This window comes from Ascaphus truei, chromosome 2 (genome assembly GCF_040206685.1).
Source record: "Ascaphus truei isolate aAscTru1 chromosome 2, aAscTru1.hap1, whole genome shotgun sequence".
NCBI classification, from domain to species: Eukaryota; Metazoa; Chordata; class Amphibia; order Anura; family Ascaphidae; genus Ascaphus; species Ascaphus truei.
The window spans coordinates 373,526,952-373,544,834 of NC_134484.1; the positions used below are offsets into that span (position 1 = coordinate 373,526,952).

The 17,883-nt window shown below is 46.7% G+C and overlaps 1 protein-coding gene across 2 annotated transcripts in view; it reads left to right on the forward strand.

The window, feature by feature from the left end:
• Nucleotides 1-292: 292 nt before the first annotated feature.
• Nucleotides 293-17,883, forward strand: part of POMGNT2 (protein O-linked mannose N-acetylglucosaminyltransferase 2 (beta 1,4-)) — a 47,806-nt gene continuing 30,215 nt past the window's right edge. The window contains exon 1 of one of the 2 annotated variants that reach the window (XM_075587060.1): nucleotides 293-841. The gene's annotated coding sequence lies outside the window, so the exon portion shown is untranslated. Of the gene's footprint in view, nucleotides 842-15,478; nucleotides 15,633-17,883 lie in introns of those variants that run through there. The other variant, XM_075587059.1, reaches the window with a different exon arrangement.

The following is a 17,883-nucleotide window of genomic DNA, read 5'->3' on the forward strand; positions in this document are numbered from 1 at the left end:
CAAAATTATATACACCATTGTTTTGCAATTTTATATTGGTATATGTAGCCCGGTAAGAAATGGGGGCTATATATCTTTCTCCTACTGGTGTAAGTCCTGTTAAGGGCAGACCGCCAGTAGTTATCATGGGTTTTTCCCCGCTTCAAGCCCTGCCTTGAGTGATAGAGGCAGGCCCCTGACTCTGTATGCAGGCCTGAGACAGAGGGGAGGTCCTGCTGACATCATGAGGGGTGGGGCTGTCAAAAGTTAGTCCTGCCTGCTCCTGTAAGAGACAAGTAGTTCTGTCCTGGGAGCAGAGAGTGCTGGAGCAGGGAGAGAATATGGTCTGGGAGTTTGAAGGAGACAGGAGAGGAGACGCTCAGCACATTGAGTAGAGCTGATAGCACTGTAGTGCTGTGGACCAATGCCCCTCACCCTGCTCAAGGGGTGAGGGGGGAATCTTGCCTCACCCAGAGGGTATACCCTAGGGGTGAGTGTCGGGGGGTACTGGAACCCCATACAGCCCATCCTGCAGGGATACAGCTTGGAGGAAAAGGAGAGGAGGACAATATCATGTATACTGCATATGAGCTGCTGCTGTGCATGAACTGCTGCTGTGTGCTGTTGAAAGGACAATAAAGAGACATTGCTGTTTTATACAAAAGACTGTGTGTGTGAGATTGGAATCTCTCGCCCTGGGACCAGGGCTTCTCTGGGAGGATTCCAGCCTATTCCTTAGGTTTTCGCCAGAGATGGAGGCACTGCACCACCACCACTAAAGATGAAGGCATATACCCCAGAAGCCTGTCCCTGTTATCCCCAATACCAACGCGGGAGACTCAGGCCCTCCTGTTCCTCACAGGTATGCACCACCAACATACACGTAACCAGCCTCACTACACCCTAGAGTACCAATCTGCGACTGGGGGGGGGTAGGGGGGGAACATGGGTTACATATATATTATGAAAAACAATGAAAATAACTAATTTCTTGCATATGGAAAATTATTTTAAACATACTTAGAATAAACCCAGATTGTAAAAAAAAAATAAAAATTAAAAAAAAACACTAAATACCAGAACCACTATATATAATTTACCTACTGATTAAGGTGAAAAAATAAAGACCACAGCGCAAATACACAAAGCAGCGGTGAGTGGTCAAAATAAATAAAACAAATGACATTTAGGCCAGTGCCATGAATAAAAAAAGATAGCGAATCCTCGGACGTGTTTCGCACCAAACACAGACGCTGTCTTTTTTATTCATGGCAGTGGCCTAAATAAATGTAATTTATTTTAACATAACATAACTTCCATCCAGCTTGAGGGCAGAATGAAGCCACTTTGCCCATCTTGGGTGAGGGCGAAATGACCACAGATGTCGGCCATCTTGGTGGAGGCAAGGCATTCAGGGATGTTTTGGCGAGTAAGGGAAATTGCTGCGACGGCAGACCACAAGAGTCTGAAAGGGTTACATTTGGACATATGACAGGAAGTAAAATAGGCACATTTGTTGCTTCGAACATACCCCAGTACAATATGTAAATCTGCTCTCATTCTTAAAAAAAAAAAAAAAAGTGAACGCAGATGAGCAAGTAGCAATGAATTACTTTGTGAAGATTAAGATTCAGTTTTGCATTCCCAGAATATGGTATTGTATGCAATAGCCTCTGATTACCTCTCAGCAATTACAGTATGTCTATACTCCTATGTGTGAGACAAAGCAAATTTGTATGTACTGTAGATGCACAAATGGGTATATAAATACATTTGTCAATATACCATCTTAAGAAGTTAAGATTTATTCTTCATCTTTTGCACAAAGCAGCTCTCCAATACATTGTTCCCATTGTAAGACCCACTACTGACCTTGAATCTTTTGCATTAAAAAAACAATTGATTAATGCAACCTGACATACTGTAATCAGTAAAATATTTGATGGCATAAAGCATTGACAGCGATAAATGCTCCTCTTATGCCATCATTAATCTTCTCTACCTATTGTACGTCCTTATTTTGCATTTTAAACGATTTATTAACTAACCAGCTGGGGACATGCATGTGCCAATTAAAAAAAAGAAGCCATAATTGGAATGATTATCCCAAATGCCGATTTCTGGCAGCAGCTCTGATTTTATTTTCTTACACAATCCTTATCAATATGGACGGGACTGCTTCAATGTAATTACTGCAAGGTACACACTTGATTGTTTGCCGCTTTCATTTAAAGTTTACTAGTAACTAGGATATGCATCTCAACTGAGGTTATATGAATAATAAGCAGCGTGCTGGTATTCAGTGCCAGGCATTACCACAATCCCAATTTTCTAATATAAAAACTATTTAATTGATAATGTGGCTTAGCATAACTCATGGGCAGCAGCAGCTACTTAGGTGACAAGGTCGAAATGAACAACTCTTTGAGCATCTGAAAGGGAGTTCTGGGCTTTGAAAAGTGAAAACAATAAACAGCATTTAACATTTAGACTGCCCTTATGATGTAAAAATGTAGGTAACATTATTGCACCCGTTATCGTGCAATAAGGAATTTAATTGCGTAACTTTGCAACTCGTATTGCAAAATCGTATGATAACGTAATAAAACACACCAGCTAAAACGTGTTATTATGCGAGAATGGGTAAGGAACATATATAGACCAGCGCCAAAAAAGTCCAATAAGTCCCAAATAGAGTCCAAACAGATGGAGGGGGAGAGAATCCAATTGGTCCAATCACTGAAGGATCTCCAATCCGGGGGTCCGTGACATAGGGACAGAAACAAAAGAAAATAATTGTGTAATACGTAATATTAAAATTGAACAAACAACATAAAACACTTAACAAGAGACATACACTAAACAAACAAGCTGAAAGTAAAATAACTATTTATTAAAACAAACGGGGCCTGCTGCAGCGGGTCGTCAAGAGGTTAAAACCCAAAACCCTATTTACAGCAGGACTGGAATAACATGCGTGTGTGACCAAGTGAGGCAGACGCCGGCAGCAGTAAGGGTCCTCGCGGGCTCCCCAATGTGTGGTATTTGTCCCTCTGACTTCGGAGCACTCTCCAAGATGGACGCCGAGTAAGAGAAATCCACACACTCCTGCATGCATGCAAAACAGCCTCTCTCGCGATATCTCGATGATGTAATATTACGTATTACACTATTATTTTCTTTTGTTTCTGTCCCTATGTCACGGACCCCGGATTGGAGATCCTTCAGTGATTGGACCAATTGGATTCTCTCCCCCTCCATCTGTTTGGACTCTATTTGGGACTTATTGGACTTTTTTGGGCGCTGGTCTCTATATGTTCTTTGTGTTTTCTCTGGTGTTGTTCTGCTAGTGTTCCTGGCTGCCCTGTATACATTGCGTATTGTTACATGTTTATTTAGTTTTTATATTGGCTGTATTTTTATTTTTATGGTTTATAGCGCCTAAGCACTTTCTTTTGTGTTTTATGTGATAACGGGTGCCAATAACGTTGGCCAAATCTGTATCCCGTACGTCAAAAAGTCTTGCACGTGTTATAGCGGGAGATTTAAATCACACTTCATCAGGGTTGTAAACACAATTGAAATGGTTGTGGATCCTCCTCCGCATCCATTCACATTTCTGGGGGCTGTTGGCACGAAACAGATGTTATGGTAGGCTCCAAGGGATCCAGGGTTTTGGGGGTCAGCAGAGGGTGAATGGGGTTGGGGGAAGCAATTTGGTGGAAGGAGCATTCTATGAGATACATCCTATCTCTTCTGAGGCTGGGAGATAGCATGTAAATCCAGGAGATTTACAGGAGTTAACAGATCAGTCTCAGTTGGCGGAGCAAATTGTTAGAATATTGCAGGATGTTTGTAATTTTACCTATGAATGTATGAACTTTTTAGAGCAGCTTTGCTGTTAGCATTAGAATTTAGCGTGATTGTTTCTCAGAGTAAGTATACGTCAAGTGGTTTATCACTTTCAGATGTACAGTGGCAAGAAAAAGTTTGCGAACCACTTAGGCTACGTCTATACTCAGGCAGACGGAGCGGAACGGAGGGGAGGCGCACACACGCTGCAATACTCTTGCTAAAGCCTGAGCTTTTTCATGGCTTTGCAGGGTATGCAGCGAGCGCGATTTGGGAGGCGTGGCAATGAACATTTGGAGGCGTGTCAATGACGTTCCGGCGGGGACGTCACTTTCCTACCTCACATCCCGATGCCATCGCGCAAAAAAATCACTTGTCTCTGTCTTCTTGAATTTCGCGCCGTTGTGAGCTCCGTCTGATGTGCACGCTGGCGCCATCTATAGGCATCCTCAAAGACAACAATAGATGTGATCGCGCAGCGTGGGTGCGCCTCCTCTCCGTTCCGCTCCGTCTGAGTAAGTATAGACACAGCCTTAGGATTTTCACATATTTCAAACCTAAAATTGTATGTCTTTATTTATATAGCGCCAAAAGTGTACTCAGCGCTTCACAAAGAATACAGTACAGGGAATTATAATAATACAATAAGTGCAGCAAAATCAGACCATAGGAAAGGAAATCCTTAAAATGTTATTAGATCTTAATCTAAGTCCTAATAATAAAGATAACCTAATCAAACAAATGACACAAAAAGGTTATACTTTTTCAGCATTCACAAATGATTAAACATTCAATATTCATTCAATATTCAATATTCACAACCATGTGTGAAAAAGTATATGAACCTTTAGATTCAGTACCTGGTGGCTCCCCATTGAGCAGCAATGACTTCAACTAAGCATTTCCTATAACTGCTGCTCAGTCTCTCACATCGGTTTTGAGGAATTTTGGCCCATTCCTCCTTACAGAACTGCTTCCACTCAGTGACATTTGAGGGCATCCTTGCATGGACAGCTCACTTCAGATCCTGCCACAGCATTTAGTTGGGGTTTAGGTCAGGACTTTGACTAGGCCATTCTAAAACACAGAATTTCTTATTCTGCAGCCCTTCTTTTGGAGATCTGCTTGTACTGTATGTTTAGGATCATGGCCCACTTTCGGTTCAGCTTCAGCTCACAGACGGATGGCCTGACATTTTCTTCTAGAATCTTCTGATACCATGCAGAAATCATGGTTGTGTTAATATGTCTAGAAATTGACAATTTAGGTTCTGAGTATTCCATAGAGTGTGTACTCACCAACGCATTGTTCTTTTAAGCATATCCACAAAACTGTAGCAATGTTGTATCCTTTAGTGTCTGATGTCTGTTGTGTGGCTCTTTAAAAAGAAATTAAAACCACATAGCGTAGACTGATAAAAAGTAGTTATCTAGGATAGGTAAAAGTAGTGCAGTCACATGATGCTGGTTTTAAACAGGCATATGATAAACGAGACAAGTTGGCGCCGGCTCGGGTGTATGGCGTGCACACCACTCTTCTCCACAGCTCACTCGCGTCTCCTGCCTCTCCTATACAGCTCAGCTCCTGCACTTCCTGGTTGTAGTACCCGGATGTTCTCTGGGTTAGCAGCAGCTTTCAGCAACACCGCAGTCAGTGTCCTGTACAGCGATGATAGTACTCTTCTGGTCACTCAACGCGTTTCACCAGCTCCCAGGTTTCGGCATTAGAAGAACTGTCATTAGACAAAAATATCGTTATAAAACAAGCAGACAAAAGGGGAGGGATAGTAATAATGGATAAAAGTTATTACATGAAGGAAGCCGCAAGATACTGGGAGATGTAAACACATATAGGAAATTAGAATGTAATCCTACAGTGAAATACCAAACTGAATTAAATGCACTATTAATTGAAAGGAGGAAGGCAGGAATACTGGAAGAAACTGAGTTTAAGTTTTTGAATATAGAAAATCCCAAGTTTCCTGTTTTCTACTTTCTTCCTAAACTACATAAAGACAAACTGAACCCCCCAGGAAGGCCCATCTTATACTATATTAGTGAAAGCACTGTATGCCTGCCTGCCTGCCTGCCTGCCTGCTGGATGTCCGGTGTCCCTAGGGGAAATCTCATTGGTCCCTTGGGCCGCCCCCGCACACCTCTCATTGGCCTGAGGCGGAGTGACGGCCCAAAGGACACACAGGGACACAAACACACACACAGGGACACAAACACACACACAGGGACACAAACACACACACAGGGACACACACACACAGGGACACACACACACAGTGTCACACACACACACACACACACACACACACACACACACACACACACACACACACACACACGGGGGGGTGTACATTAGCAGCATGTATAACCCGGGGGGGTGGGGCTCACATACCCGCCGGTCCCGGAGCCTCCGCCTCTTCCTCCCCGAACATCAGCCTCCACACCCGCGCGCACCTCCTCCTCTCCCCGTGTCTCCCTGTTTCCCGCGCTTTGCGCCCCCCCTCGGCGCCGCTACAGTCAGCGGGGGAGCGAGCGCCCGGGACACAGCGGGGGAGCGGCCACAACAAGCTGCCTCCCGCCTCACATCCACGTGGGAGCTGACGGACGCCTGAGGGAGCTGCCGGACGGGTGAGTGAGCGGCCTTCACCTCCCCTCACCCACCTTCACCCACCTTCACCTCCCCTTCACCTCCCCTCACCCCCCTTCACCTCCCCTCCACCCCCCCCACCCCCGGTGCCGCTACAGTCAGCGGGGGAGCGAGCGCCCAGGACACAGCGGGGGAGCGGCCACAACAAGCTGCCTCCCGCCTCACATCCACGTGGGAGCTGCTGGACGGCTGAGGGAGCTGCCGGACGGCTGAGGGAGCTGCCGGACGGGTGACTGAGCGGCCTTCACCTCCTCTCACCCCCCTTCACCTCCCCTCACCCCCCTTCACCCCCCCTCCACCCCCTTCACCTCCCCTCACCTCCCCTCCACCCCCCCCCCGGCGCCGCTACAGTCAGCGGGGGAGCGAGCGCCCGGGACACAGCGGGGGAGCGGCCACAACAAGCTGCCTCCCGCCTCACATCCACGTGGGAGCTGCTGGACGGCTGAGGGAGCTGCCGGACGGGTGAGGGAGCGGCCGGACGGCTGAGGGAGCGGCCTTCACCTCCCCTCACCCCCCTTCACCTCCCCTCACCCACCCCTCACCTCCCCTCACCCACCCCTCACCTCCCCTCACTCCACTTCCCCTCCCTTCCACCTCCACCTCCCTCTACCCCCCCTTCACCTCCCCTCCACCCCCCCCTTCACCTCTCCTCCACCCACCCCCCCTTCACCTCCCCTCCACCCACCCCCCCTTCACCTCCCCTCCACCCCCCCTCCACCCCCCCTTCACCTCCCCTCCACCCCCCCTTCACCTCCTATTCACCTCCCCTCCACCCCCCTTCAGCTCCCCTCCACCACCCCCCTTCACCTCCCCTCCACCCCCACCTTCACCCCCACCTTCACCCCCCCTTCACCTTCCCTTCACTCCCCCCTTACAACCTCCCCCCTCCTCACCACCTCCCCCCACCTTCCCACCACCTCGCCCCCCCTTCCCACCTTCCCACCACCTCCCCCCCTTCCCACCTTCCCACCACCTCCCCCCCCCTTCCCACCTTCCCACCACCTCCCCCCTTCCCACCTTCCCACCACCTCCCCCCCTTCCCACCTTCCCACCACCTCCCCCCCTTCGCACCACCTCCCCCCCCTTCCCACCACCTCCCCCCCCCTTCCCACCACCTCCCCCCCCTTCCCACCACCCCCCCCCCCCCTTCCCACCACCTCTCCCCCCCTTCCCACCACCTCCCCCCCTTCTCACCACCTCCCCCCCTTCCCACCACCTCCCCCCCCCCACACATACACACGTAGACACACACACACACACACGTAGACACACACACACACACACACACACGTAGACACACACACACACGTAGACACACACACACGTAGACACACACACACGTAGACACACACACACACACACGTAGACACACACACACACGTAGACACACACACACGTAGACACACACACACACACACGTAGACACACACACACGTATACACACACACGTATACACAAACACACGTATACACACACACACACAAACACACACGTATACAGAAACACACACACGTATACACAAACACAGACACACACGTACACACACACACACTTACACACACGTAGACACACACACACACGTACACACACACACACGTACACACACGTACACACACGTAGACACACACACACACGTACACACACACACACACACGTACACGTACACACACGTACACACACGTACACACACACACATGTACACGTAGACACACACATGTACACGTACACACACACATGTACACGTAGACACACACACACATGTACACGTAGACACGTACACACACACATGGAGACATACACACACACACATGGAGACATACACACACACGTATACACTCACACACGTATACACTCACACACGTATACACTCACACACGTATACACTCACACGTATACACACACATAATGTATACACACACACATATATACACACACATGTATACACACACACACACACGTATACACACACACACGTATAAACACACACACACGTATATACACACACACACATGTATACACACACACACACGTATACACACACACATATATACACACACACACACACACACATGTATACACACACACACGTATACACACACACACACACGTATAAACACACACACATGTATACACACACACACACACGTATACACACACATGTATACACACACACACACGTGTATACACACACACACGTGTATACACACACACACACGTGTATACACACACGTGTATACACACACACACACGTGTATACACACACACGTGTATACACACACATGTATACACACACACACACACATGTATACACACATACACACATGTATACACACACACACGTGTATACACACACACAAACATGTATACACACAAACATGTATACACACAAACATGTATACACACAAACATGTATACACACACACAAATGTACACACACATGTACACACACACGTATACACACACACACACACTTATACACACATACACACACTTATACACACACACACACACACATGTATACACACACACACTTATACACACGCACACACACATACAATGTATACACACAAACATGTATACACACACACAAACATGTATACACGTGTATATACACACACACATGTATACATACACACAATATATACATACACACAATGTGTATACACACACATGTGTATACACACACACGTGTATACACACACGTGTATACACACACGTGTATACACACACACACATGTGTATACACACACATGTGTATACACACACATGTGTATACACACACACACATGTATACACACACACATGTATACCCACACACATGTATACACACACGTACACATACACACACACACACACACACATGTATACACACACACACATACACATACAATGTATACACACACACACACACACACACACACTATCCCCAGCACCACCACATCAGCACACCGGTATCCCATGCCCCCCCCAGCACACTGGCATTCTCGGCTCCCCGCCATTCCCAGCCCCCATCAACACCATCAGCACCCACACATCGCCACCTTTGCACCTCCCCCATCGGCACCCCCACATCCGCACCCCCACATCAGCACCAAACCCTCCCAAATCAGCACACCGATACAATCACCATCAGTACAGCCACAGCATTAGTACCACCGCACACCGCCATGGCCCGCGTGGACCACTCCCCACCCAAATGCCACCCCCACACCACAAACATCCCGGGCAACGCCGGGGCTCTCAGCTAGTAATATATATCAAATAAAAAATGAATAGACAATACTGTTCTGTGGCTAACTAAATGTTTTTATTTGTGCGAGCTTTCGAGATACACTGATCTCTTCTTCTGGCGGTGCTAAAAGTAATAAAGCAAGGTTTAACTTAATTAGCAAGGTTATAAGGCCATTTCCAAACAATTTAAAGTCCATCAGTCTACAGTGAGAAAGATTATTCAAAAGTGGAAACATTCAAGACAGTTGCCAATCTTCCCAGGACTGGACGTTCCAGCAAATTCACCCCAGGGTCAGACCATGCAATGCTCAGAGAAATTACAAAAAAAAAAAAACAAGAGTTACATCTCAGACTCTACAGGCCTCAGTTAGCATGTTAAATGGTAAAGTTCATGACAGTACAATTAGAAAAAGACTGAACAAGTATGGTGTCACGGGAGACTCCTGTGGCGGGTAGGATCTCGGTGGCCGGAACAGCAGGAAGCGAAGTAGGGGTCACAAGCAGAGGTCCGAGGCAGGTGACAGGTAGCGAAGTCAGGTAACAAGCAGAGGTCCGAGGCAGGCGTCAGGTATCGAAGTCAGGTAACAAGCAGAGGTCGGCAACGAGGAGACTGGAACAGGACAGGCAGGGCAGGACAGGTCCGGGAGCAGGGACTGAGACCGGGGAGCAGGGACTGAGACCGGGGAGCAGGGACTGAGACCGGGGAGCAGGGACTGAGCCCGGGGAGCAAGGAACAAACAGGGACAAGCCAGATTACCAGCAAGGGCCTTTACTGTGAACAGACTCAAATACAGGTACAGGTACAGGAACAGATCAGGATCAGAGACAGAGGCATGTGCATAGGAGTCTGACTAGAAGCAAAGGCAATTGAACCAACCAGGAAGCAGAAGCTATAAAGGACAGAGACAGGAGCAACAAGAAGACAGACAGGCAGACAGAGGAACCCAAAGGAAACAGAAGACAGCAGCACACCCAGTGGACAAAGAAGAACTATGGCTAGGCAGGAGGTCTAGGAGACCCTGACATATGGTTTGTTTGGAATGGTTGCCAGGAGAAAGCCTCTTTCTCTTCTCTCTCTCTCTGTCCGACAGCTAAAGCTTGGCCGAAATTGGGTCATGCAACAGGAAAATGGTCCCAGGCACACCAGCAAATCTACAACAGAATGGCTGAAAAAGAAAAGAATCAAGGTGTTGCAATGGCCCAGTCAAAGTACAGACCTCAACCTGATTGAAATGCTGTGGCTGGACCTTAAGAGAGCTGTGCATAAACAAATGCCCACAAACCTCAATGAACTGAAGCAACGTTGTAAAGAAGAGTGGGCCAAAATTCCTCCACAACGATGTGAGAGACTGATAAAGTCATAGAGAAAACTATTACTTCAAGTTATTGCTGCTAAAGGGGGTTCTACAAGCTATTTAATCATAAGGTATACTTAGTTTTTCACACATGGCTTCTCCATTTTGGCTTTATTTTTGGTAAATAAATCATGACATGGTGTAATATGTCATGTGTTGTTGTTCACCTGAGGTTGTATTTACCTAATTTTAAGACCTGCTAAGGAAAAGTAAGTCCTGGTACAAGCAGGCCTTGCCAGTAGTTATATGGGGTTTTCACCCTCCTTGGTACTGCACTTGAGTGATAGCGGGAGGAGGTGACATCAGGCCTGGGCATGACCCATCATGAGTCATACCTGGTGCCCTTCTCCTGGTTGTACTTAAGGGCAGACATCGCTCAAATTCGGAGTGCCTTTCCCCACTTGAGGAAAACAGGTCACACATTGGCGAGGCTGAGTATTTGGCCTTCCCCAGTCTTCTTCCCTTTGGGGAAGAGTGAGTGTTGACCATACCTCTGCCAGGGAGGCAGGGAACGGCTAGGACAGCTATGGGTGCCCTTGGCCTGTAGTAGCGGTCCAGGGACCATCCTTCAGTGGTAGCTGTGAGACTATCGGGCAGAAATCTGCCGTTGTTCCTGTACTGTACAGAAGACAATAAACCTTTCCTGTTTGCATATACCTCCTGCTTGGTGCGTGACCTTAGTTGGGGGAGAGGTAATAGTTCTACTGTGGGAGATCACCTTAATTTCCCTGGAGCCTACGGGCAGATCGAGGCGCTGCACTGCTAAAGAGATATGTGGCGTATGAACCCCAGAAGCCTAGTCCTGTGTCCACACTACCACCGGCGGATGACTCAGCCCTCCTGTTACCAGCTGGTATCATGCACCACACGACCAGTGATGGCCAAATCTCCCACCGGGTGGGGGAAACACACATTATATATATATATATATATATATATATGTGTGTATGTAGCCATGTCTCCATCTGACCACCCCACCTCCCCCCAAACCCCTCACTATGTTGCTCCGCAGGGGAACTACACTTCCCAGAATACCCCAGGACCCGAGGTCATCTGACACAGTACAGGCAATAGGGCTGCTAGAATCTCCTGAGGGGAGTTTGGAACTTTGGGAGTGCTTGAAGTGCAAGCTGACAGTTAGTTCTGTTGGAGCCAGGACTGAGACAGGGAAGATAAGATCTGGGTGTCAGTGGGACCCAGTCTAGGTCATATTAACCTCCTCAGGTCCAAGATAGTTCCCAATCACCTAATTAGATTATGTCTGCTTCAGGGAAACCCCTAGCTAGGGACATTTCCCCATTAGCTGTATATAGTTAGTTTATAGTGCCAGTGAAGACGTCACGTTGTGAAGCATAGACTGCAGTCTGGGATCCGATCCATACATACATCATTAAAGACTATTTTATTGGTTGGACCATCCTGCTGGAACCCACCCCACGCAGAGGCTTCACTGACGGCGACGGCGCTGGATCTCCAGAATCCATGTTGTTAATCGGCCGCTCCGGGTATTGGAGTACCCGGCAGGTACCTCAACTAAAGTGCACCAACGGTTCACGGTTAACCCTACCATATACACTTTTGGGTGGGCCTTGACATTGGGTAAACGGACATCAGGGCATTGGTGCCAAGCACCCTTTGTACTGTGGGGACACACTTGATGTAAGGGGGTTGGGAGTGTGTGTGTGTATATATATATATATATATATTTTATTTTTAGTGGGGCAGTAGAATTATATCCTGTTCAGTAAAACCTGTTATATTCCACTGGTGTGTTTATTTTATTGTCCTGCACGGGGTTATCCCACATTGTTAGGATCCCGCGCAGGTGGAGGAGCCGTCGTAAACTGGTTCAGGTACACCCCAGGCTCCCAGTAGCGGAGATTCCGGCCTCCTGTGAGCCGCAGGTAAACCACCACATACACCGTATCCGCTATATCTCCAATGGGGTGGGGGAAAGTGCATTGCATACATATATAGCCCTGGTCCTCTTACCAACGCGGGTCCCCGTCTATGGTACGCTTCCCCGCGAACCCCCTTGCCTCTGGGTAGGTGCCTCGCGGTTAGCGAAGGTGGTGCGGCGAGATAGCCGGCAACAGGAGGCTCCTGCAGGCTCTGGCGGCTCTCCACTGGTTGGCGCCGCCATCCAGGCGGGTGCCGCCATGTAGGAATTAACTGTGCGTGCGCGAACACTCGTGCATGCCATCTTGTGTGTGGCGAAATGGCCGCGCATGCGCAGCAAAGTGCCGGGAGTTGCGGCGGCAATCTTAGAGGTGGCAAGAGCGCAGGGGAATGTAGAAAGGCAGGAAGGCCCCCTAGATGTTGCGTATGCACAGGAAAGTGGCGCGGCGGCTACTAGGATAGCGCAGGCACAGATAGAAAAAGGTAGGCGGCCATTAGAGAGGCGCCCATGCGGTCTCCATAGGCAAGAGTCTCCTTGGGAACTACAGTTCCCAGGAGGCATAGCTGTAGGCAGTCAGGTGCTTTAGCTTAGCCAATAGGGCTGAGGAATCCTCCTGTTTAAGGGAGGATCTAGTTAGGTATATTAGCAGGCTTGCAGGAAGGAAGTCACTCAGGAATGGGGAGTAGACAGCGGAGGAGGTAGGTGTGCAGGGGTCAGTGACCAATGCACTAGGCCAGCGTAGCCTCCCCAGGCAGCCCTGAGTCACCAGTGAGTTGCTGGAGCTAGGGACAGACCCAAGATAGGGATGCTGCCACCTTAGCTGAGCAGGATAGCTAGGCTGAGACAGTGTTGCTTTGCAGTGTAGCCACAGTAGTTAGCTTTGGCTGCTTTAAGAGAGGCCCCTTCAGTGCAAGGGGGGTGCTTTCTATAGTACACACAGTGTTATGTAATATCACCGGTGCCAGTTGCACGCGGTGATTGCGGCCTGCATCTGGACTCAGCCAGGCTCTACAGTAAGAGACATTCTGCAGGCGAGATGTCTCCACGAGGGAGACACCTCACACGGAGGTGGGACACCCAGAGGCGGATTCCTGTTCCTGCGTCAGACCCTTTTCGAAGATCTTTACACCCAGGCGCAGACGTGTGCCTGGGCAGGTCACCATCCATACACATGTGAGCAGTGCTGCCACCCATTTGGGGTGGGAACGAGCCAGGGCACTGGGACACTGGGACACTGGTGCCGAGCACCCAATTATTGTGGGCACTGTGTGGTTAGGTTACTTTTGGGGGCGGAAAGGCCAAGGGCCTGTACAAGGGGATATTGGTGCCCCTTGCACCCAATGTATGTTATGCATACTGTAGAGCTGTTGGTACTCTGTATTGTTATTGTGATGTATTGGGTGACCTGCCCATTCTATGGATGAGTGTTATAGACACCAACTATTACCCTTAGTAAATAGCGTTGCATATACTTGGTGTGCGTTTACATTCGGTGTATTCCCAGGAGGGGCTATCCCACAAACTGTGTGGATCCCTTCTGAGTGGAGGCGCTGTTGCATCATCTACAAACCCCAGGCTCCCAGTGGTGGAGGTTCAGGCCTCCTGGTTGCCAACAGGTAAAGAAGCAGTACCAGTAGTTAGAGTATACTCCACCTCACTTTGGGGAGCGGGGGGGGGATACAACGGCTACATATATATATCTATATATATATCTATATATAGATATATATATATATACAGTTTACAGTATATATTTACAGTTGCTATATATATATATATATATATATATATATATATATATATATATATATACACACACACACATATATAGTACAAGAATATAATTATCAATCACATACACTGTAAAGCTGAGACCTAGTATTATTTTTTTTTAATGCTTCTCAAAATATTACTTGTGAGCACATTCACATCTCAGACGGGTCTGCAACTCTGCTGTTCACCATTATCTCCTAGCATAAAATGCTTCCACTGCAACCAGGGTTTCTGGGAAATGACATGCAAACAAACTACTGTACAATTTCTCCATCCAGTATGTAATGTTTGAAAAAAAAATTAAAGCAAAGGCAACTCAGACTCTTTCTTTATTGGAACAATGTGGAAAACGTACCCTAAAAAGAAAAATACATTGCTGGGCTCTTCAACTCGTCGCCGTGCTCAGCTAATTGAATTGCACATGTATGAAAGAAAATTCAATGTAAATGAATTGTTTCCTTCGGAAACTCTTTGCCTCACGCATAACATTTAATGGGGTCTGAGGCTAAAGATGAGTGAGGCTCTCACAAAGGAGTTGAGATGTCTTATCATGGCCCTGGGTCAGAGGATACCTCTTCCATATGATTGTCATTATGTTCTAAACATAGTACAGTGTATACACAGGTCACGCGTGCGCGCACCAGTCTCGTGCCCTTCGCGCGACCAAGTAGGATTGAAACCAGGAGGGAGGAGGGTGATCTATCAACCATTCGCGCCTACCTTCCAAGCTCCACCTCCTAACTGCTGAGCCAATCGTGGGACAGGGGTGCTCTGACGCATCGACACGACGTGCTCGTGCCCGCGGCAATCGGGATTGCGCCTCCAGGATCCAGCCCCGCGAGGTTGCCACGCGCTGCAACAATCTGCTGCGGGTCGAGAGGGTGAGTGAGGAGGCGGGGACTGAGGGGTGCCGTTGCTAGGTTACCGGACCTGACGTGACGTCACAAAAGGGGAGGGTTTTAAAGATGTTTCAAAATGGCCGCTCTTTCGCTTCATCTACATGTGAACTCTGAACTGTAGTCATCATCTGTATTGTTTCTTGGGAGAGTGGGGAATGAGCTGGTTTCATTTGTCATTCTCTCATTAGCACAAGTATACTAGTTGTACTTATGTTAAATATTGGCTAAAGATTATTCAGACCATAAAATACATGTCTAAAATTACATAGGAGGTGTTTGGTGTTTCTACATTTAGGCCAAAAAGACATGAACATTCTGTCCAATTAATTTCATATTCATCTCATCATTAGACTCACAGATTAGTTCTATATGATCAGCCTCTTGTGCAAATCGTTTGCCACATTGGGCTTATATACGGCCTCCCTCATACAATCGGTATCAGCCTTTTACACAATCACATTTGTGGGATGATCCTACTCGTATTGGGAAGAATGTGGGGGTGATCATAGGGGGAAAGTAGAAAAGACACATTATTGGCTAAATGTGAAGGAGTTGCCAAGCTAAAGAAACATGGTTGGGAGCTATATAGGAATTCAATAGTCAGAATTAGCCCTTTATATGCATTAGTTGTAGGGCTCTTATGTTTTCCCTATTTAAATACATGAATTTGACATGCCTCATTAACAGTGTCACTCCACTTATCACTATATTGAATAGACACTATACACATCAGTAGAGGCCATACTCTTGGTGTATTTATTCACTTGTGACTGATATTTATGCATTCTGAACAACTACCCTTTTATGAGGGATAATTGCTGAATTTCATTTGAAACATTTATTCTGCTGTCTCGATGAAAATAATTTCATCCCAATGCAAGTCACTGAAAGTTTTAGAAATCTGTATTTAAATGTTGTCCGGTATAGATTTTATGATGGTACTGACACCATGATCACCGACATTTTGGCACATAAAAATGGCTACACTTTAGTTCCTCCATCACTAGGAGATGGCGTCACTTCCAAGAAAGTGAGCAACTTCTATGCAGAAAACTTACAGTATATAGGCAGCGAACATTGTACCAATAAAAAAAAATGTGCATTCAATATTTTCTTATGTAAACTTACATTGGTAGTGGTGATAAATACATTTTTCAGATGTGCATAGTTTGTTTCACATATCGTGTCACATCCATCCACCACTTGCTCCTATTAAGTGAAGTTTCTGAGCTATAGCACCAAGAGAGACAGAAAGATAATCTCTCCTCTGCTATCTCACACTGGTAAATACAGATATACACTAGACACAGCTGGTCAGCCTTATGACCAGGACATAGAAAACAGTTACATTACCTATTAAATAGGTATACAGTAGTTGAAGTTATCATCCCAGCTAGAGTTCAGAGGAGATGTACAGGAGTCATGCAGTTCTGAGCAAGGACTTTTTAATTAAAAAAATTATGTGTTTTCAGCTCCAATTCCCCCCCCCCCAACCCCCAAAAACCCACATCATACACATCAGCAATCATAATCATTGGCAAATCAATAGGTTCACAGCTGTTTTTTCAAAAGTATTACTTTATTTTTGCTAGATATTTAAAACTAAAAACTTTTGACACAATTTGAATAAATTTGCAGCATGCGTCCTTAGACCATAACTAAGGTGTTTACAATTTTAGTCAAGGGTCTGCGTACACCAATAGTAAAAAATATATATATCTCCACAACCTCGTTTTGATTAAAATGCACCTTCTCCTACAATGTTCTTTTAAGATAATTTTGATGCAACAGCCACCCCAATAAATCTTGATGGGATCAGCTTGTTAAAAGTAAGAAGTCTCAAAAGTGAGGGCGTAGGTTTAGACATACTGTATGTAAACATATGGGTTACACGTTGTTCAACTCGTCCATTAGCTATACATATTCTCACCATACCTGTGGTTACCCAATAACCCCCCTCCCCCCACAAAAAGATTTATTTGAGATGTGGCCAAGAAAGGTGGAATTTTAATGCATTAGTTTTGTGTTTAATGACCAAGACTCCCTCACATATTAATTAGGTAATGAAGGGAAAACGTGTGGATGTTCTTGTCAATGTATTTTGAAAGAATTGCTTCATTAAAACAGTGTTACCTGCAGTGTGATAGCAAAGCACGAGACAGCCAGAGGGCTCTGGTTTACAAGATGATAATAACCTGATATCCTGATATTTAGGCATTTCCTACATTTTTCA